Source organism: Orcinus orca, chromosome 4 (genome assembly GCF_937001465.1).
Source record: "Orcinus orca chromosome 4, mOrcOrc1.1, whole genome shotgun sequence".
Taxonomy (NCBI): Eukaryota; Metazoa; Chordata; class Mammalia; order Artiodactyla; family Delphinidae; genus Orcinus; species Orcinus orca.
In genome coordinates, this window is record NC_064562.1 from 23972817 (window position 1) to 23996532 (window position 23716).

Below are 23716 nucleotides of genomic sequence, written 5' to 3' on the forward strand. Positions count from 1 at the left end.
TCTGACTTCATAGGATCTAAAGGGAGACAACAAAGTGCTGGACCAGAGCCAGTCAGCAGCCCAGTAGCAGCTTCTGTTCATCCTGGTGGGGCAGGGACTGTGCAATTATAGTGAAGGGATCACCTCAAATAGAGGAGACAGAAGACACTTGTAGGTTTGAATGAAAGCAATCTTCACACTTAAACACAGGAAAGTGGAAAACAATAGTAATGGACCGGAATAAACTAATATTCTTGGCATGAGATCATTGGAATGAGAGCCCAGAAAAAGAAAACAACTGCACACCCAAAGGAAAAGCAACAGTATCCCAGGAGGAATCTAGCTCTTTCTAAAATCTTGAAGAATTTACATATTTTCTGGGCATTTTCCTCTACCTCTGCTTTCTGAATTGTCCTCTAAAGGGAGAATTTTTCCTTCCTTCTCTCCCCACTTCTAGCATGGGACAACACAGAAGCAAAAATAATGGCATGACTCTGCATTTATCAAAGATGAGCAGGCATACCTGAAAAAAAGCAAAACTGAACACTTAGAAATCAAAAATACAGTCAGTGAAATTAAAGCTAAGTTTAGGACTTCCGGGAAGATGGCGGAAGAGTAAGACGCGGAGATCACCTTCCTCTCCACAGATACACCAGAAATACATCTACGCGTGGAACAACTCCTACGGAGCACCTACTGAACGCTGGCAGAAGACCTCAGACCTCCCAAAAGGCAAGGAACCCCCCACGTACCTGGTTAGGGCAAAAGAAAAAACTAAACAGAGACAAAAGGATAGGGACGGGTCCTGCACCAGCGGGAGAGAGTTGTGAAGGAGGAAAAGTGTCCACACACTAGGAAGCCCCTTCGCGGGTGGAGACTTCGGGAGGCGGAGTGGGGGAGCTTGGGAGCCGCGGAGGAGAGCACAGCAACAGGGGTGCGGAGGGCAAAGCGGACAGATTCCAGCGCAGAGGATCGGGCCGACCGGCACTCACCACCCGAGAGGCTTGTCTGCTCGCCCGCTGGGGCGGGCGGGACTGGGAGCTGAGGCTCCGGCTTTTGTCGGAGCGCCGGGAGAGGACTGAGGTTGGCGGCGTAAACACAGCCTGCAGGGAGTTGGTGCGCCGCGGCTGGCCGGGAGAGAGTCCGGGGAGGGGTCTGGACCTGCCGAAGAGGCAAGAGACTTTTACGTCCCTCTTTGTTTCCTGGTGCACGAGGAGAGGGGATTAAGAACGCTGCTTGAGAGAGCTCCAGGGACGGGCGCGAGCCGCGGCTAAGAGTGCGGAGCCCAGAGATGGACATGGGACGCTAAGGCCGCTGCTGCCGCCGCCAGGAGGCCTGTGTGCGAACACAGGTCACTAGCCACACGCCCTTCCGGGGAGCCTGTGCAGCCCGCCACTGCCAGGGTCCCGGGATCCAGGGACGGCTCCCCCGGGAGAACGCACGGCGCGCCTCAGGCTGCAACGTCACGCCGGCCTCTGCCGCTGCAGGCCCGCCCCGCACTCCGTGACCCTCCCTACCCCCCGGCCTGAGTGAGCCAGAGCCTCCGAATCAGCGGCTCCTTTAACCCCGTCCTGTCTGAGCAAAGAACAGACGCCCTCCGGCGACCTACACGCACAGGCGGGGCCAAATCCAAAGCTGAGCCCCTGGGAACTGTGAGAACAAAGAAGAGAAAGGGAAATCTCTCCCAGCAGCCTCAGAAGCAGCGGATTAAAGCTCCACAATCAACTTGATATACCCTGCATCTGTGGAATACCTGAATAGACAACGAATCATCCCAAATTAAGGAGCCCTGTGGATGAAAGGCTCTTGGTGCTGCAGCCAGGAGTCAGTGCTGTGCCTCTGAGGTGGGAGAGCCAATTTCAGGACACTGGTCCACAAGAGGCCTCCCAGCTGCACATAATATCAAACAGCAAAAATCTCCGAGAGATCTCTATCTCAACGCCAGCACCCAGCTTCACTCAACGACCGGCAAGCTACAGTGCTGGACATCCTATGCCAAACAACTAGCAAGACAGGAACACAACCCCACCCATTAGCAGAGAGGCTGCCCCAAATCATAATAAGTCTACAGACACCCCAAAACACACCACCAGACGTGGACCTGCCCACCAAAAAGACAAGATCCAGCCTCATCCACCAGAACATAGGCACTAGTACCCTCCACCAGGAAGCTTACACAACCCACTGAACCAACCTTAGCCACTGGGGACAGACACAAAAAACAACAGGAACTACGAACCTTCAGCCTGCAAAAAAGGAGACCCCAAACACAGTAAGATAAGCAAAATGAAAAGACAGAAAAACACACAGCAGATGAAGGAGCAAGATAAAAACCCACCAGACCTAACAAATGAAGAGGAAATAGGCAGTCTACCTGAAAAAGAATTCAGAATAATGATAGTAAGGTTGATCCGAAATCTTGGAGATAGAATGGACAATAGAATGGACAAATTGCAAGAATCAGTTAACAAGGACCTAGAAGAACTAAAGATGAAACAAGCAACGATGAACAACACAATAAATGAAATTAAAAGTACTCTAGATGGGATCAATAGCAGAATAACTGAGGCAGAAGAACGGATAAGTGACCTGGAAGATAAAATAGTGGAAATAACTACTGCAGAGCAGAATAAAGAAAAAAGAATGAAAAGAACTGAGGACAGTCTCAGAGACCTCTGGGACAATATTAAACGCACCAACATTCGAATTATAGGGGTTCCAGAAGAAGAAGAGAAAACGAAAGGGACTGAGAAAATATTTGAAGAGATTATAGTTGAAAACTTCCCTAATATGGGAAAGGAAATAGTTAATCAAGTCCAGGAAGCACAGAGAGTCCCATACAGGATAAATCCAAGGAGAAATACGCCAAGACACATATTAATCAAACTGTCAAAAATTAAATACAAAGAAAACATATTAAAAGCAGCAAGGGAAAAACAACAAATAACACACAAAGGAATCCCCATAAGGTTAACAGCTTATCTTTCAGCAGAAACTCTGCAAGCCAGAAGGGAGTGGCAGGACATATTGAAAGTGTTGAAGGAGAAAAACCTGCAACCAAGATTACTCTACCCAGCAAGGATCTCATTCAGATTTGATGGAGAAATTAAAACCTTTACAGACAAGCAAAAGCTGAGAGAGTTTAGCACCACCAAACCAGCTTTACAACAACTGCTAAAGGAACTTCTCTAGGCAAGAAACACAAAAGAAGGAAAGGACCTACAATAACGAACCCAAAACAATTAAGAAAATGGGAATAGGAACACACATATCGATAATTACCTTAAATGTAAATGGACTAAATGCTCCCACCAAAAGACACAGATTGGCTGAATGGATACAAAAACAAGACCCATATATTTGCTGTCTACAAGAGACCTACTTCAGACCTAGAGACACATACAGACTGAAAGTAAGGGGATGGAAAAAGGTATTTCATGCAAATGGAAACCAAAAGAAAGCTGGAGTAGCAATTCTCATATCAGACAAAATAGACTTTAAACCAAAGACTATTAGAAGAGACAAAGAAGGACACTACATAATGATCAAGGGATTGATCCAAGAGGAAGATATAACAATTGTAAATATTTATGCACCCAACATAGGTGCACCTCAATACATAAGGCAAATACTGACAACCATAAAAGGGGAAATTGACAGTAACACATTCATAGTAGGGGACTTTAACACCCCACTTTCACCAATGGACAGATCATCCAAAATGAAAATAAATAAGGAAACACAAGCTTTAAATGATACATTAAACGAGATGGAGTTAATTGATATTTATAGGACATTCCATCCAAAAACAACAGAATACACATTTTTCTCAAGTGCTCATGGAACATTCTCCAGGATAGATCATATCTTGGGTCACAAATCAAGCCTTGGTAAATTTAAGAAAATTGAAATTGTATCAAGTATCTTTTCTGACCACAACGCCATGAGACTAGATATCAATTACAGGAAAAGATCTGTAAAAAATACAAACACATGGAGGCTAAACAATACACTACTTAATAATGAAGTGATCACTGAAGAAATCAAAGAGGAAATCAAAAAATACCTAGAAACAAATGAAAATGGAGACACAACAACCCAAAACCTGTGGGATGCAGCAAAAGCAGTTCTAAGGGGGAAGTTTATAGCAATACAAGCCCACCTTAAGAAGCAGGAAACATCTCGAATAAACAACCTAACCTTGCACCTCAAGCAATTAGAGAAAGAAGAACAAAAAAACCCCAAAGCTAGCAGAAGGAAAGAAATCATAAAAATCAGATCAGAAATAAATGAAAAAGAAATGAAGGAAACAATAGCAAAGATCAATAAAACTAAAACCTGGTTCTTTGAGAAGATAAACAAAATAGATAAACCACTAGCCAGACTCATCAAGAAAAGGAGAAGACTCAAATCAATAGAATTAGAAATGAAAAAGGAGAGGTAACAACTGACACTGCAGAAATAAAAGAGATCATGAGAGATTACTACAAGCAACTCTATGCCAATAAAATGGACAATCTGGAAGAAATGGACAAATTCTTAGAAATGCACAACCTGCCAAGACTGAATCAGGAAGAAATAGAAAATATGAACAGACCAATCACAAGCACTGAAATTGAAACTGTGATTAAAAATCTTCCAACAAACAAAAGCCCACGACCAGATGGCTTCACAGGCGAATTCTATCAAACATTTAGAGAAGAGCTAACACCTATCCTTCTCAAACTCTTCCAAAATATAGCAGAGGGAGGAACACTCCCAAACTCCTTCTACGAGGCCACCATCACCTTGATACCAAAACCAGACAAGGATGTCACAAAGAAAGAAAACTACAGGCCAATATCACTGATGAACATAGATGCAAAAATCCTCAACAAAATACTAGCAAACAGAATCCAACAGCACATTAAAAGGATCATACACCATGATCAAGTGGGGTTTATTCCAGGAATGCAAGGATTCTTCAATATATGCAAATCTATCAATGTGATAAACCATATTAACAAACTGAAGGAGAAAAACCATATGATCATCTCAATAGATGCAGAGAAAGCTTTTGACAAAATTCAACACCCATTTATGATAAAAACCCCGCAGAAAGTAGGCATAGAGGGAACTTTCCTCAACATAATAAAGGCCATATATGACAAGCCCACAGCAAACATCATCCTCAATGGTGAAAAACTGAAAGCATTTCCACTAAGATCAGGAACAAGACAAGGTTGCCCACTCTCACCACTGTTATTCAACATAGTTTTGGAAGTTTTAGCCACAGCAATCAGAGAAGAAAAGGAAATAAAAGGAATCCAAATTGGAAAAGAAGAAGTAAAGCTGTCACTGTTTGCAGATGACATGATCCTATACATAGAGAACCCTAAAGATGCTACCAGAAAACTACTAGAGCTAATCAATGAATTTGGTAAAGTGGCAGGATACAAAATTAATGCACAGAAATCTCTGGCATTCCTATACACTAATGATGAAAAATCTGAAAGTGAAATCAAGAAAACACTCCCATTTACCATTGCAACAAAAAGAATAAAATATCTAGGAATAAACCTACCTAAGGAGACAAAAGATCTGTATGCAGAAACTTATAAGACACTGATGAAAGAAATTAAAGATGATACAAATAGATGGAGAGATATACCATGTTCTTGGATTGGAAGAATCAACATTGTGAAAATGACCCTACTACCCAAAGCAATCTATAGATTCAATGCAATCCCTATCAAACTACCACTGCCATTTTTCACAGAACTAGAACAAAAAATTTTGCAATTTGTATGGAAACACAAAAGACCCCGAATAGCCAAAGCAATCTTGAGAACGAAAGAAGGAACTGGAGGAATCAGGCTCCCTGACTTCAGACTATACTACAAAGCTACAGTTATCAAGACGGTATGGTACTGGCACAAAAACAGAAAGATAGATCAATGGAACAGGATAGAAAGCCCAGAGATAAACCCACGCACATATGGTCACCTTATCTTTGACAAAGGAGGCAGAAATGTACAGTGGAGAAAGGACAGCCTATTCAATAAGTGGTGCTGGGAAAACTGGACAGCTACATGTAAAAGTATGAGATTAGATCACTCCCTAACACCATACACAAAAATAAGCTCAAAATGGATTAAAGACCTAAATGTAAGGCCAGAAACTATCAAACTCTTAGAGGAAAACATAGGCAGAACACTCTATGACATAAATCACAGCAAGGTCCTTTTTGACCCACCTCCTAGAGAAATGGAAATAAAAACAAAAGTAAACAAATGGGACCTAATGAAACTTAAAAGCTTTTGTGCAGCAAAGGAAACCATAAAGAAGACCAAAAGACAACCCTCAGAATGGGAGAAAATATTTGCAAATGAAGCAACTGACAAAGGATTAATCTCCAAAATTTATAAGCAGCTCATGCAGCTTAATAACAGAAGAACAAACAACCCAATCCAAAAATGGGCAGAAGACCTAAATAGACATTTCTCCAAAGAAGATATACAGAGTGCCAACAAACACATGAAAGAATGCTCAACATCACTAATCATTAGAGAAATGTAAATCAAAACTACAATGAGATATCATCTCACACCAGTCAGAATGGCCATCATCAAAAAATCTAGAAACAATAAATGCTGGAGAGGGTGTGGAGAAAAGGGAACCCTCTTACACTGTTGGTGGGAATGTAAATTGATACAGCCACTATGGAGAACAGTATGGAGGTTCCTTAAAAAGCTACAAATAGAACTACCATATGACCCAGCAATCCCACTACTGGGAAAACCATAATTCAAAAAGAGTCATGTACCAAAATGTTCATTGCAGCTCTATTTACAATAGCCCAGAGATGGAAACAACCTAAGTGCCCATCATCGGATGAATGGATAAAGAAGATGTGGCACATATATACAATGGAATATTACTCAGCCATAAAAGGAGATGAAATTGAGCTATTTGTAATGAGGTGGATAGACCTAGAGTCTGTCATACAGAGTGAAGTAAGTCAGAAAGAGAGAGACAAATACCGTATGCTAACACATATATATGGAATTTAAAAAAAAAAAAATGTCATGAAAAACCTAGGGGTGAAACAGGAATAAAGACACAGACTTACTAGAGAATGGACTTGAGGCTATGGGGAGGGGGAAGGGTAAACGGTGACAAAGCGATAAAGAGGCATGGACATATATACACTACCAAACGTAAGGTAGATAGCTAGTGGGAAGCAGCCGCATAGCACAGGGAGATCAGCTCGGTGCTTTGTGACCGCCTGGAGGGGTGGGATAGGGAGGGTGGGAGGGAGGGAGACGCAAGCGGGAAGAGATATGGGAATATGTGTATATATATAACTGATTCATTTTGTTGTGAAGCTGAAACTAACATACCATTGTAAAGCAATTATACTCCAATAAAGATGTTAAAAAAAAATAATAATTAAGGATAAAAAAAAAAAAAAGCTAAGTTTACAGAATAACACTTTAAGAAGAGAATTAATGAAGCCAGAAGATATAAGTTAAGAAATCATATAACTGGTACACATGGGGACAAAGTGATGGAAAAGTACAAAAGAGAGATTAAGAGACATGGAAGATAGAATGAACTAGTCCAACATATATCTAATCAAAGTTCTGGAAAAATACTAGATTAAACAAAAGCAATATTTAAATGGATAATGGCTAAGAATTTCATGAGTACTAATGAACTCATTCTGAGGAACACCGACAAATCCCAAATAGAATACATTATCACATGTAGGTACAAAATTAGAAAAACTGCAGAGCACCAAATAAAATAGCAGATCTTTAGAAAAGCAGAGAGAAGAGATGGATTATGAACAAAGGAATGGTAACTAGATTAATATTTGACTTCTCAACAGGAGCCAGAAGCCACTAGAATAACATCTTCAAAATGCTGAAAGCTTCTTTCAACCTTGCATCATATGCAGCAAAGATATCTTTCAAAGAAAGCCAAATTAAAGACATTTTCATATAGTGAGCGCTTTACTACAACAGATTCTCCCTGAAATAACATCTGAAGGGTAGCCTTCAAGAATGGAAAAGATGCTAGAGAAAAGGTCTTAGATGTATTTAAAAATGGGGCACAAAGGGAGGTAATTCGAGAGGGTTTCCAGGAAGCTTCAACAATCCCAGTAACATCCTATTTCATTATATTGTTACTTACTCTATAGTATTAATATATATGTTACATATATCCTTTTATGTACCAAGTGTTTCATAGTGCTAAAAATTGATGAAAAACCCCATATGGTCCCTCTAGGAAAGAGAAATATAGTAGCATAAGAGAAAGAGGAACATATTATCCTGAAAATCCTGGGAAATCAAATCTCTGGAAAAATGATTTATGAGAGGAAGCAAAAGAAACTTTTAGACGACTGTTTGGCTTCCGCAAAAAGATTCAAGTAGTTGTCTAGTTGTCGTCCCTAAGAAATATGGGTATCAGGTGTATGTAAGGAACAGGCTGAGGAGGAGATAACTGCATGCTGTGTGAAAATAAGAAGCTCGGAATAAAAGGGAGGTGCATGGAAAGATGACTAATCCAATAGAAATAACAGAATGGGCCCTGCTAAAACACTGCTGCAGAAAATTGCATCTGTGTGCAGAAGGAAAATCTCAAAGTTCTCTTAGAATAAGGGATAAAATAAGGGGAAGGAGGTGACGAAAGGCCAATAAACATGAAAAACAGAACAAGGATACAACTGAAAAAGTGTAGATAGTGCTGAGGACGAAAGCAGATAGTAGGAAAGCAGGCTTGTTGGGCTCCTCCTCTCCTAGGCCCTGGGCTAACAGGCATATGTCAGATCCCTTCCTGGATGCTAACATCTTAGTTTATCCTTATCTCCCCAATCACAGAAGAGGAGATTGGGCTTCAAAGAAGCTGCGTGCTAAAAATCACATGCTTGGAATTTGAACCCGGGTTTTTCTCATTCAAATGTTTGAATCGTTTATATTTTCCAGTATTATTAAGAAACTTAAAATTCAGGTTAACTTACTTTGAGAAGAGGCATTTTAAAATTCATAACAGATAAAATATCAGTGAGGCTAAAACATAGAGAACAGACCTGTGGTTGCCAAGGGGGAGGGGAGATGGGGGAGGGATGGAGTATGGAGTTTGGGATTAGCAGATGCAAACTATTATAAATAGAATGGAAAAACAACAAGGTCCTTCTGTGTAGCACAGGGAACTATATTCAATATCCTGTGATAAACCATAATGGAAAAGAATATAAAAAAATAATGTATATATAACTGAATCACTTTGCTGTACAGCAGAAATTAACACAACATTGTAAATCAATTATTCTTCAGTAAAAAAATCAGTGAGCTAAAATAGTATTAAAACTTTATATTCCAAATAATACAGCATAGAAAAATTAAATATACATGAATACAAATATATCCTACAGATCAAAGGAGAAAATGAGTAAGGACACCAATATAATCTGAGTGTGAATGCGTATCTCTAAAATCAAATCAACAGCTATTGAATTCATCAGAATTGCAAAAGAATAAAAGCCACATGCATAGTTTAATCTTAGAATATATATAACGTTATTTAAATATGTCAAAGGAGAAAATGTATTGTAACATATCATTTATATAAACCACGAAATTCAATTACAGGGTAATCTCAGTTGTACCCTAAAGGCATTTAACAACCTTAAAAAGTCTAATAAAATGATTTATTAAATGAGAATGTACTTACTTCTTTTATATAATGAATATTTTTCTAACTAACCAACAGCCTAATTACATTTAAGGTTAAAATGCTAAAATCGTTCCAATAAAATCAAGAAGCAAGGTGCCCAGATCTATTTTAAATTATTCTGTAATTGTAGCCAGTTCAATAAGTATTAAGAAGTACATTTTTGGAAAGCGTACAGATTTATGATTATATACAGATGGTAGGATTACTAATTGCACAAAAAGAAAAAACACTTCTCCCTTCTAATTCAACTAATTGGAATGTTTTGTATTTCTTAATATTTGCATGGTGCAGGGAAATGGGCCATCATAGGCCATGTGTGCTCATGGGGACGGACATTTCTGAAAAAAAATTAGTAATTTAAACTAAGAGACTTGTGATTGTTAACTACTAGAATTTTATCCTAAAAATAGCTAGATATGTGCAAAATATGTATGTTTAAAGATGATTACAATGTTAATAGTCTAGTATTGCAAAATTGTAATATTTCTAATTGTCCAACTAAAGAAGAATGTTTAATTAAAATGGTCAACTATACATTCATTAAATTTGGATTCTGAAAGATGACAAATGGCATAGAATGTTAACATGTTAGCTGCAAACTGTATATATTATTTTTATATTCTGAAAAATATAATTTGGAAATAAAAATTTAAAAGACCCTCTATATACATTGTGATCACTACAGAAGAAAAGACTGGTGCTAAACTTAACATTTATTAGCTTTTTTTTTTTTGACCACCCCACGCAGCTTTCAGGATCCCCAACCAGGGATTGAACCCGTGCCCCCTGCCGTGGAGGGTCCAGTCTTAACCACTGGACCACCAGGGAAGTCCCATTTACTAGCTTTCAATGCTAAGATTACAGGTGATTTTTATGTCCTTCTTTAAGTATTATGTATGTATGTATTATGTATTTCTGTATTCAGTTCAAACAGGAGATAGGATTGGGGTGGAGAGAGGAGAGAGAGAGAGAGAGAGAGAGAGAGAGAAACAGAGAAATGGGGAGGGGAGGGGAAGGGAGGAGAGGAGAGAGAGAAGAATGAATCACTTCCCAGACCAGAACTATACTTGATTAAAATCATACCATCAGAAAGGAATAAAGGGTGAACGAGGGAAGGTTGCTGGGTGACAGAAGCAGAGAGAAGGGAAGACCTGTTGGTGCTGTGTGTTCATGCACTCTCCAGGGAAAAGTGTCTTGATAAGATAGCATGGTTATTTGATTGAGCTATTGAGAAGCAGGGCACGTGATATTATATGATCCTAAGATCCAAAAGCTATTAAACATCAAATTATATAACAAAAGCCTGGGCCGTATTAAATTTCCTGAATTTAGTATGGTGGGCCTCCTGACAACTAAACAGCTGGCCTCTCCTAGGGACAGCCTGACCTCAGCTTGTTGACGCCAATGAAAACTTTATCATGTAAATTATCTGAAGTTAATTCCCACAATACTTGGAAAGTACGATATGCTTGTCATCATTTTGTAAATGTGGAAACTGCAGATAAAAATGGACTTGCCGAGGATCATACAGAAATGAAATGGTGAATCTGGTATTTGAACCCAGATCTCTCTCTCTCTCTCTCTCTCCATCCCTCCCTCTCTCTCTCTCCAAAAGCCCATGTTCCCTAGTGCATACTTGCTGCCAGGCACATGCTAGCCACTCATCTCTAATCCTAAAACTAGCACCACAAGGTAGGGATTATTAAAAAGACAAACAACACCCTGTGTTCTCTTCAGTCTGTCCTAGTTCTAAGACATTTATTTATCTGATTTGGGGGAGGTTAGCCATCGCAAAGCTGACACCACCATCTAAGTGTTCTCAAATTGTTTTGAGAACAAACACATGCAATCCACAAACAAGTGTGCTCAAGTGCAAAGGAATTATTTAATGTGACTTGAAGTTTATATGGAAAGCTCCTTGAATGGGAACTCTCTTGAGACAGGCTTTGAGAGAGGGTTTGTTTTAATGTGTCAAATATTAACCAGAAAAGGAGCTAGAGAAGCACACCTGAAGGGACAGGAGTAGGAAACAGCAAAACGATGTGTTCTTTAGGGTAAATATAGCTATACAAGATTATAAAGGGAAATGAAACTCAGTAGATCAGTTAATGGGAGGCTTTTTAAAATAAGGATCTAAGGAGTTAGTATCTGACTTTATAGGCAATTACCTTAAGGTTCAGCTCTGATTGCTGTCCCATACGTAAAATGGGTGTTTGATATTTTCTTTTCCTTTGCAAGTCAAAATAGCATTTTATCATGTTTCTCTCTATATTAATTCAAAACATTACCCAATAAAAATCAGTGTTTTATTGCTCATTTTGAGACTTTTTCATGGAAACTTTAGGTGCGGGTGTGAGGTTTTTTCCTCCACATATTAAAGACTATTGACTTCAGACCACACAAAGAATCAAATGACTGCGACAAAGCTGAAAGTTCCATAGGTTCCCAGAAAAAAATGTTCATTTCAGTTACTTTGAAGTAATATCACACGATCATTTTAATTGGCTAGTTTTCTTTTCCCCCTATGGTTGTTTTGGATTCAGTCTCCAAGAACGAATATGTAAATCTGTATGTGTTTTATTGAAACATAGGTGGAATAAAGGAAATGCCACTTTATGTATTTCTTCAGCTATATGTCCTTTGGCACATTACTTAATCTCTTTGAACCCCAGTTTCACCGTATGTAAATTGGAGTTTAGTTTTAGGATTAAAAATGATGCATATTAAGCTGCAAGGGTATACTTACCATAGGGTAGGTCGTGAGCAACATAGCAATTGTTAACCATTTATGGGCCGATTCTCAACTGGCTTGCGATATGTTAGAGAAGGTGAGGCTTTGCTAATAGAGATGGGTTCAAATATTGGATTCACCACTTAATTTTGTGTGATCCTAGATAACTTTATCTCAGATTTTCAGTTTCTAAATGAATAAAGTGCCCACTTTGGCCAGACGGATTAAAACTAGGCTCACATTAGAGTGCTTAACAATTTAATATTTTCCACATTATATCATGCTGACGTCACAGTATCTAATCTCAGTGAATGTACATCTGTGAGATAAATTTGTACGACTAATTGTACTTGCTTAAATAGATCAGACTTCAAGCCTTTAATTCCAGGTTTCCTTTTCTCTCACTTTTGGAGTGCACAAGAATTAGCACACATCTGGCATGAAAATTCCCACTAAAGAATCATAGGGTAAAAAAGCTAGTCAATGAAACTGACATTGTGATATTACCTCACCGTAATTGTGATAGAAAATTTGAACAGATAGGGTTACCTGCAAGCCACTATTTGCACTTTTATTAATCTACAAAAATTAACCACAACACATTGTAAACTTCTCAATGGTAGCAATGATGTCATCTATTTTCCCTTTGGAACGGAGGAACTATTCCTTATACTGTATCTGTATAATCTGTGGCACGTAGTAGATTCTGAGTGTAGAGCTAGCGATAAATAAATGATCGTGAAAGAATGATTTGATAACATTAGTTTTAGGTCTGTCAAACCTGATTTTGAATCCTCAGATCTTAGATTTCCCGAACTAAACCTAGTTGTAAATGCAAACAAATGTAGATTTTAAAGGGAAGATTTGTGTCTTCGGGGTGAAACAAGCAAATGAAGCAGCAAGACTTCTAACACAATTTACGTACCGTAATTACTTATTCATGTAGAGACGAAAGTACCTTCAAATACCACGCATAGCTCTCTCCAACGCTTCTATTTTCACTGTGTTTGAGCATAAAAGTCGATTTTGCAAACATAAGATTTTCCTTTGCCTGCACTAGAACTTCATTTCTTATTCATGTTTCAAAAAGAACAAAAACGCCAAACCTTCCTTTTTGAAAGCCATTTTTCAAGGAAATGACAAATTCAGTGTTTTTGTGAGTTTCTGCACTCAGTATTAAACTACGACATGCTTTCTTGAAATATAGCACATTTTCTGTGTGCTACATTGGACAAGAATCCAAATAGGTATTATATTACACCTACTGACGTTTTACTTTGCTATTTCAACTACATGAGAGGGTTTACTTCTGTGATTTGTTTAATTAATACAGTGTTTATCAACAATTATTTCTTACACTGGACCAGTCCCGGTTTTTAATGAGTCTTTCTTGGGGATATTTTGGAATGTAATCATTACTGTCTCTTTTGATTTAAGATCTACAGGTGAGGAATTTTAGCCATAGCCTTATCACTTAAGTCATGTAGGAGAGGAAAAAAAATTTTCCCTCTGCCCTTCTAGGTTTCTTGGCTGAAACCCACGTGTAATGAAAGACAGATAAAGAACAGGAGGTCGGGGAGGAAGCAGAAGTGTATTATTATTTTTTAATGGCAGCTTTTAATTTTTTTCCCATACCCCCAGAAGTGGAAGCATGGAGTCTTAACCACTGGTCTGCCAGGGAAGTCCTTTTTATTTTTATTTATTGATTTATTTTATTTTATGTATATTTTACCACAGTAGTTTTTTTGGTATTCCAGAACACTTTTTTTAAATTTAATTTTATTTATTTTTTATACAGCAGGTTCTTATTAGTCATCTGTTTTATACCCATCAGTGTATATATGTCAATCCCAAACTCCCAATTCATCCCACCCCCACTCCCACCTGCCACTGCTTTCCCTCCTTGGTGTCCATATGTTTGTTCTCTACATCTGTGTCTCAATTTCTGCCTTGCAAACCTGTTCATCTGTACCATTTTTTTGGTTCCACATATATGCGTTGATATACTATATTTGTTTTTCTCTTTCTGACTTACTTCATTCTGTATAACAGTCTCTAGATTCATCCACGTCTCTACAAATTTGTTCCTTTTTATGGCTGAGTAATATTCCATTGTGTATATGTACCACTTCTTCTTTATCCATTCATCTGTCGATTGGCATTTACGTTGCTTCCATGACCTGGCTATTGTAAATAGTGCTTCAATGAACATTGGGGTGCATGTGCCTTTTTGAATTACAGTTTTCTCTGGGTATATGCCCAGTAGTGGGATTGCTGGGTCATATGGTAATTCTATTTTTAGTTTTTTAAGGAACCTCCATACATAAAGTTTCCCTTAGTTTTTAAGGAAACTCCACTATGGAGCTTTTTAAGTTCTCCATAGTGGCTGTATCAATTTATATTCCCACCAACAATGCAAGAGGGTTCCCTTTTCTCCACACCCTCTCCAGCATTTGTTGTTTGTAGATTTTCTGATGATGCCCATTCTAACTGGTGTGAGGTGATGCCTCATTGTAGTTTTGATTTGCATTTCTCTAATAATTAGTGATGTTGAGCAGCTTTTCATGTGCTTCTTGGCCATCTGTATGTCTTCTTTGGAGAAATGTCTATTTAGGTCTTCTGCCCATTTTTGGATTGGGTTGTTTGTTTTTTTAGTATCAAGCTGCATGAGCTGTTTATATATTTTGGAGATAATCCTTTGTCCGTTGATTCGTTTGCAAATATCTTCTCCCATTCTGAGGGTTGTCTTTTTGTTTTGTTTGTAGTTTCCTTTGCTTTGCAAAAGCTTTTAAGTTTCATTAGGTCCCATTTATTTTTGTTTTTATTTCCATTACTCTAGGAGGTGGATCAAAAAAGATCTTGCTGTGATTTATGTCGGAGTTTTCTTCCTGTGTTTTCCTCTAAGAGTTTTATAGTGTCCAGTCTTACATTTAGGTCTCTAATCCATTTTGAGTTTATTTTTGTGTATGGTGTTAGGGAGTGTACTAATTTCATTCTTTTACATGTAGTTGTCCAGTTTTCACAGCACCACTTATTGAAGAGCCTGTCTTTTCTCCATTGTATATCTTTGCCTCCTTTGTCATAGATGAGTTGACCATAGGTGTGTGGGTTTATCTCTGGGCTTTCTATCCTGTTCCATTGATCTATATTTCTGTTTTTGTGCCAGTACCATATTGTCTTAATTACTATAGCTTTGTAGTATAGCCTGAAGTCAGGGAGTCTGACTCCTCCAGCTCCATTTTTTCCCCTCAAGACTGCTTTGGCTATTCAAATCTTTGTGTCCCCATACAAATTTTAAGATGTTTTGTTCTAGTTCTTTAAAAAATGCCACTGGTAATATCATAGGGATTGCATTGAATCTGTAGATTGCTTTGGGTAGTAGAGTCATTTTCACAATATTGATTCTTCCAATCCAAGAACATGGTATACCTCTCCATCTGTTGGTATCATCTTTAATTTCTTTCAACAGTGTCTTATAGTTTTCTGCATAGAGGTCTTTTATCTTATAGTTTTCTGCATAAAGGTCTTTTTGTCTTTTCTGCATACAGGTCTTTTGTCTTTTGTTTATTCCTAGGTATACTGTTCTTTTTGTTGCAATGGTAAATGGGAGTGTTTCCTTAATTTCTCTTTCAGATTTTTCATCATTAGTGTATAGGAATGCAAGAGATTTCTGTGCATTAATTTTATATCCTGAAACTTTACCAAATTCATTGATTAGCTCTAGTAGTTTTCTGGTGGCATCTTTAGGATTCTCTATGTATAGTATGTCATCTGCAAACAGTGACAGTTTTACTTCTTCTTTTCCAACTTGTATTCCTTCTATCTCTTTTTCCTCTCCAATTGCCGTGGCTAGAATTTCCAAAACTATGTTGAATAATAGTGGTGACAGTGGATATCCTTGTATTGTTCCTGATCTTAGAGGAAATGCTTTCAGTTTTTCACCATTAAGAATGATGTTTCCTGTGGGTTTGTCGTATATGGCCATTATTATGTTGAGGTAGTTTCCCTCTATGCCCACTTTCTGGAGAGTTTTTATCATAAATGGATGGTGAATTTTGTCAAATGCTTTTTCTGCATCTATTGAGATGCTCATATGGTTTTTATTTTTCAATTTGTTAATATGGTGTATCACATTGATTGATTTGCGTATATTGAAGAACCCTTGCGTCCCTGAGATAAACCCCACTTGATCATGGTGTACGATCCTTTTAATGTGTGGTTGGATTCTGTTTGCTAGTGTTTTGTTGTGGATTTTTGCATCTATATTCATCAGTGATATTGGTCTGTAATTTTCTTTTTTTGCAGTATCTTTGTCTGGTTTTGGTATCAGGGTGATGGTGGCCTCATAGAATGAGTTTGGGAGTGTTCCTTCCTCTGCAATTTTTTGGAAGAGCTTGAGAAGGATGGGTGTTAGCTCTTCTCTAAATGTTTGATAGAATTCACCTGGGAAGCCATCTGGTCCTGCACTTTTGTTTGTTGGAAGATTTTTAATCACACTTTCAATTTCATGACTTGTGATTGGTCTGTTCATATTCTCTATTTCTTCCTGGTTCAATCTTGGAAGGTTATACCTTTCTAAGAATTTGTCCATTTCTTCCAGGTTGTCCATTTTATTGGCATAGAGTTGCTTGTAGTAGTCTCTTAGGATGCTTTGTATTTCTGTGGTGTCTGTTGTAACTTCTCCTTTTTCATTTCTAATTTTATTGATTTGAATCCTCTCCCTGTTTTTCTTGATGCGTCTGGCTAATGGTTTATCAATATTGTTTATCTGCTCAAAGAACCAGCTTTTAGTTTTATTGATCTTTGCTATTGTTTTCCTTGTTTCTATTTCATTTATTTCTGCTCTGATCTTTATGATTCTTTCCCTTCTGCTAACTTTGGGTTTTGTTTGTTCCTCTCTCTCTATTTTCTTTAGATGTAAGGTTAGATTGTTTATTTGAGATTTTTCTTGTTTCTTGAGCTAGGCTTGTATAGCTATAAACTTCCCTCTTAGAACTGCTTTTGCTGCAACCCATAGGTATTGTATTGTCGTGTTTTCATTATCATTTGTCTCTAGGTATTTTCTGATTTCCCTTTGATTTCTTCAGTAATCTCTTGGTTATTTAGTAACGTATTGTTTAGCCTGCATATGTTTGTGTTTTTTACATTTTTTTCCCTGTAATTGATTTCTAATCTCATAGCGTTGTGGTCATAACAGATGCTTGATATGATTTCAATTTTCTTAAATTTACTGAGGCTTGATTTGTGACCCAAGATGTGATCTATCCTGGAGAATGTTCCATGCACACTTGAGAAGAAAGTGTAATCTGCTGTTTTTGGATGGAATGTCCTATAAATATCAATTAAATCTATCTGGTCTATTGTGTCATTTAAAGCTTGTGTTTCCTTATTAATTTTCTGTTTGGATGATCTGTCCATTGTTGTAAGTGAGGTGTTAAAGTCCCCCACTATTATTTTGTTACTGTTGATTTCCTCTTTTATAGCTGTCAGCAGTTGCCTTATGTATTGAGGTGCTCCTATTTTGGGTGCATATATAATTGTTATATCTCCTCCTTGGATTGATCCCTTGATCATTATGTAGTGTCCTTCTTTGTCTCTTGTAACATTCTTTATTCTAAAGTCTATTTTATCTGATATGAGTATTGCTACTCCAGCTTTCTTTCGATTTCCATTTGCATGGAATATCTTTTTCTATCCCCTCACTTTCAGTCTGAATGTGTCCGTAGGTCTGAAGTGGGTCTGTTGTAGACAGCATATATATGGATCTTGTTTTTGTATCCATTCAGCAAGCCTGTGTCTTTTGGTTGGAGCATTTAATCCATTCACGTTTAAGGTAATTATTGATATGTATGTTCCTATTACCATTTTCTTAATTGTTTTGTGGGGTTTTTATGTGCATCTTTTTCTTCTCTTGTGTTTCCCACTTAGAGAAGTTCCTTTAGCATTTGCTGTAGAACTGGTTTGGTGGTGCTGAATTCTCTTAGCTTTTTCTTGTCTGTAAAGCTTTTGATTTCTCCATCAAATTTGAATGAGGTCCTTGCTGGATAGAGTAATCGTGGTTGTAAGTTCTTCCCTTTCATCACTTTAAGTATATCATGCCACTCCCTTCTGGCTTGTAGAGTTTCTGCTGAGAAATCAGCTGTTATCCTTATGGGAGTTCCCTTGTATGTTATTTGTCATTTTTCCCTTGCTGCTTTCAATAATTTTTTGTCTTTAATTTTTGCCAACTTGATTACTATGTGTCTCAGCATGTTTCTCCTTGGGTTTATCCTGTGTGGGACTCTCTGCACTTCCTGGAGTTGGCTGGCTATTTCCTTTCCCATGTTAGGGAAGCTTTTGACTATAATCTCTTCACATATTTTCTCAGGTCCTTTCTCTCTCTCTTCTCCTTCTAGGACCCCTATAATGCAAAGGTTGTTGCATTTAATGTTGTCCCAGAGGTCTCTTAGGCTGTCTTCATTTCTTTTCATTCTTTTTTCTTTATTCTCTTCCACAGCAGTGAATTTCACCATTCTGTCTTCCAGGTCACTTTTCTGTTCTTCTGCCTCAGTTATTCTGCTACTGATTCCTTCTAGTTTATTTTTCATTCAGTTATTGTGTTGTTCATCTCTGTTTGTTTGTTCTTTAATTCTTCTAGATCTTTGTTAAACATTTCTTGCATCTTCTCGATATTTGCCTCCATTCTTTTTCCGAGGTCCTGGATCATCTTCACTCTCATTATTCTGAATTCTTTTTCTGGAAGGTTTCCTATCTCCACTTCATTTAGTTGTTTTTCTGGGGTTTTATTGTGTTCCTTCATCTGGTACATAGGTCTGTCTTTTCATCTTGTCTATCTTTCTGTGAATGTGGTTTTTGTTCCACAGGCTGCAGGATTGTAGTTCTTCTTTCTTCTTCTGTCTTTACTTTTTAAGGGCAGAAGTTTAGTAATATGTATACCTCCTGTATACATGGGAGATGCCCAAGAAAACTGAATAACTCTCTGAAATTGCCCAGCCACCACCTTAAATATCATTTCCAGCTAAAGACAAAAGAATGATGAGGCAGGTCTTGTAGGCGGGAAGGCCAGTTATGGGCAGTGACCAGGAAAATCACAATAAACAAGGGTGTGATGGTTATACAGATTTAACAAGGGTATGATGGTTATACAGATTTAACAAGGGTATGATGGTTACACAGATTTAAGTCCCTGCCTTCTCCACTGTTAAGTGTTTCTAGAGAATTGGTCCTCCTCTGCTTCCTGGTACAGTGAAGAGACACCCTTAAAATTGAGATTTCCCTTATAAATGTGTATTTCTCTTATAAAGGGATAGCTACTTGGTTTTCAGAGCTTTTTCTGTGTGTGCTGTTTCTTATAAATAACCTGCTCAAGATAATCCTTATGCCAAAGAGGCCTATTTTGGGGTGGCAAATTCTAATCCCCTTCAGGTATCTGTTTTGAGCTCTGCCGTTATTGCATATATCACAAGGTTTGAATCATCTAGTTTCCCTCTGCCCAAGTTTTTTTTGTTTTGTTTTGTTTTTTTGGCCACACACATGGCTTGTGGGATCTTAGTTCCCAGACCAGGGATCGAACCCAGGCCCCCCGTGGTGAAAGTGTGGAGTCCTCACCAGTGGACTACCAGGAAATTCCCTTTGTAAGATTTTGTATGACTAAAGCCACTCCTGGCAATAATGTTTTTTAGACTCATTTAACCAGAGTAAGTGAGACTTAAGTTTACATTTCAGATTCTCCAGTAATATTTTATATGAGGACTTTTTAATAAAAAATAAAATTTAAATTTAATAAAAATTTAAAATTTTAAATTTAATAAAAAATCAAGTTGTAAATGACTCTTAGTAGGTGAATAGTTAATTAAGTTGTACAATTATTTCATAAAACATCATTTTAAAATAATGTTTATTGCCATAGAGGAATGTTTATAACTCCTAAACATTAAAAGCACTGTACTAAAATGTTAGTGAATCAAACACAGAGCATATTCCATGGCAAAAATAATTATTTGGCTGTTTTGGCTCCTTTCCTTCAATTAATGGAGTTTATTCCAGAAGAAAGTAATGTGTCTTCAATAGCACTTTGCAAGTGCGTTTTCTGGAATACAAGTTCTGTTAAAGATTAACTGGTATTCTACTGCAAAATGGTTCTTTGACGAATAAATTTGAGAAATAAGCCAAACAATATTAAACAGGATATTTTATTGCAGGATTCTCTAGAACTTTTAGTGTATTGGTAGTCATTTTGGACCTTAAAGAGAGAAAAACAGTTTATAATTTGGTGAAATCCAATTAAGTAGTTAGTACTTTTTGTGTGCTAAGAAATCTTTACCTACCTCAAGATTGCAAAGCATTTTATCCTATGCTTTCCTCTGGAAGGTTTATACTTTTAACTTTTACACTTTGGTCTATGAACCATTTGTGTTAATTTTTACAAATGATGTTTGTTAGGGAAATAAACATTTTTTTTTCCACTAAAAAGCTCAGTTGTTCCTATATCACTGGTCGAAAAGATTATCTTTTCACTCTCTTACCTTGGCATAATTGTTAAAACGAATTGGCCATGCATGTGTAAACGTTTTCTGTACTCTATTCTGTTCCTTTGATTTGTCTACCTTTACGCCATTACCACACTGCTTTGGTCTTCATAAGTTTATATTAAGTGTTGATATCTGGTAGCATAGATCCTCCAAAACTGTTCTTTTTCAAAAGTGTTTTGCCTCTTCTAGGTCCTCTGTATTTGCATATCAATGTTCGAATCTGCTCATCAAGTTGTATAAGAAAGCCTGCTGGGATTGCCTGGAATCTGGAGAATTGACACCTTAACAACTTTGTATCTTCCAGTTAATGAATATGGTATTTGTCCCAACATTTAGGTGAAGGGAGCCTAAGAGTCAAAGGCTTCTTTTCTCAGGAATTCTTTGTTTTAGAAGCTGTGGAGGGTGGTTGTCAATTTAGAGGTAGCAGAGTACAGGGGTGAGGACTCAAGCTAGACTGCCTGAGGTCAGAGCCTTGCAGTGGGGCCACTCAATTGCAAGTGAATTGCAGGCAAGGGAAATTTCTCTGGGTCTTAGTTTCTCCATCAGTAAAATGGAGATAATAGTTGTTCATATATCATAGCATTGTTGTGAGGATTTAGTGAGCTAATATTTGTCTTAGTGGGCACCTGGGCACACCCTGTAGGAACTACAGAAGTAGTAGCTAGTATTGCTGCACCTCTGAGAAAGCAGTAACTTAAGAAGCTCTTGAAAACTCAAGTAATCTGTAAGAGGAAGAGTATTCCTCTATTGTTAGGACCACCAAAAAGACAGAGGGGAGGAGCAACACTGAGGTAAGGCTTTAACCAAAATGGCAAATTCAGAGGTCCCGGGCTATGTTTTGCAAAGACCAGAAGATCAGCTTGTTCTTGGCCTGTGATTTGTTCCTTAGGAGAACTATAGATAAGGTCACAGTCATGGACTTTGAACACTAAGTCAGATGAGCTAACTTTCAACTACTTCCACATAGTTTCCAAAGAAAACATTTATTTTAAAGACAACTAGCCAATTGGCTAACATTGTCTTTGGAATGAAAAATCAGATATTAAAAATTTATTCAACTATGATTTTATTGTTAATTTTTTTAATTCAAAGAAAAATGATTATGGTCACTTCTGTGAGGTTTAGTTAATTTTTACTTCTTTCCACATGGTAATTTTATTAGTTACCCTTAGGCAGTTTCAAATTATTTCATCAATCTTGGTCTTTGTTTTTAATTTATACAGTGGAATTTACTTGTTCATTGGTGTGAGCAATTTTCAATATCTTGTCAAACAGCCTGTGGCAACTGAAAATACAAGTGGCATACATTAGATTTCTCTGTTTGAGGCAGTGCAACAATAACATTATGCTGAATACCCAACCTCAGTAAATTACAGGCATTTATATAACTAATTCAAAAATACTTTTTTGGGGGGTAATTGCGAAAACAAATTTGACTTACATACTTGGGAGGCAAGTAGTTGAGCAAAGTCTCTCTTGTGGCCATCAGCAGTTTCAATTTCACTTTCTTGTCATTTATGTTATTTTATCTCCCCAATCTGACTAAATGCTTTATATATCATTCAGCCCATCTTGTTCCAGAACTTACATATATTAGAAGCTTGATCAATATCTGTAAACCAATTTTATTCTTCTTATGTCTTCAGATTGTACTTTAAAGCTCGGCTCTATGAAGAAAATTCCCATCAGTTTCATAGCCTTGTGAAAACTTCTCCAATAGCTCAGAAAATTCATGGTGGCCATGTGTTAAAAGTGTGCTGTCAGACACTGATGTCTCTCAGCCCCAGGGACAGCTGGAGCCCCCAGGCTAGTGAGCCCCATCTAAGAACAGCTTTTTCTAGTGCTCTTAGGCAGCCCAAGTGCAGCAGGATCTGGGAGGTAATGATGTGACCTCTGGCGGCAGTGATATTTGCCTCTGCTAGTTGGTGCTAAGTGAGGCCAATGACGGGTGGGCCTTACTATCTGGACAACTACTTCAGCCACCAGCTACAGAATACGCAGCATCTGTAATGGGGCTGAAGGAGGTATGGGAGCTCATCTTGCGGGAGCCAAGAAGGACTGGACCAGTTCAAGTGGACGTGCAGACACAGATCCACTTCTCCATCATTAATTTCGATATTCACATATACACATAGTTTACCTTTGGGGCTGCTACATCTGTTGCAACAGAATCCAATCCAGCTGCAAGCCCAATCTCACTCAGGATGCATCCTCATTCTGCAAATCAGAGCTTCAGTGTATTGCTATGAAAAAGTCTGATTGGATTTGAAATTATTGGCATTATCACAAGAAAATTCAACATTACATTGTCTTGCACAGAAAGGAATGATTGCTTCATTTCTTTAAATATAATTTCCAACTATGGTAAAGATTTGAATGGCTGTAAAAAAGTTTCTACATTTTCATCTCACTTATTTCATTGATCGTGACTATCTAGAGCTCATCTTTTTCATAAAAATGCAAAATGGTTTTATGTGGAACTTTATGTACATTTAATATTTAAATCTCTTCAAATATTTTTAAATTTTATTATAACATGTATGTAATACAAAGAAAAGTTAGTTAAATGTTTTACCAAGCTCCAGGGAGCCTTATTATTTCCGTGCCATGACTGAAAAATTTGGGCTAGCAGCCTTCCATTAGGGAATTTCAGTGATTCACACGTGTGCAAGGTTCTCCAAAGTGCTTCCAAAAACTGAAACCATTTCTGCAGGCTCTGAGGCACAAGGATCACTTAGCCTCAAAGAACTCA

At 37.8% G+C, this 23716-nt stretch overlaps 1 protein-coding gene across 4 annotated transcripts in view; it reads left to right on the plus strand.

Moving 5' to 3' along the window:
* The window catches only part of IL15 (interleukin 15), a 182693-nt gene that overhangs the window by 74516 nt on the left and 84461 nt on the right, over nucleotides 1–23716 (plus strand). The gene's annotated exons all lie outside the window — the stretch shown is intronic.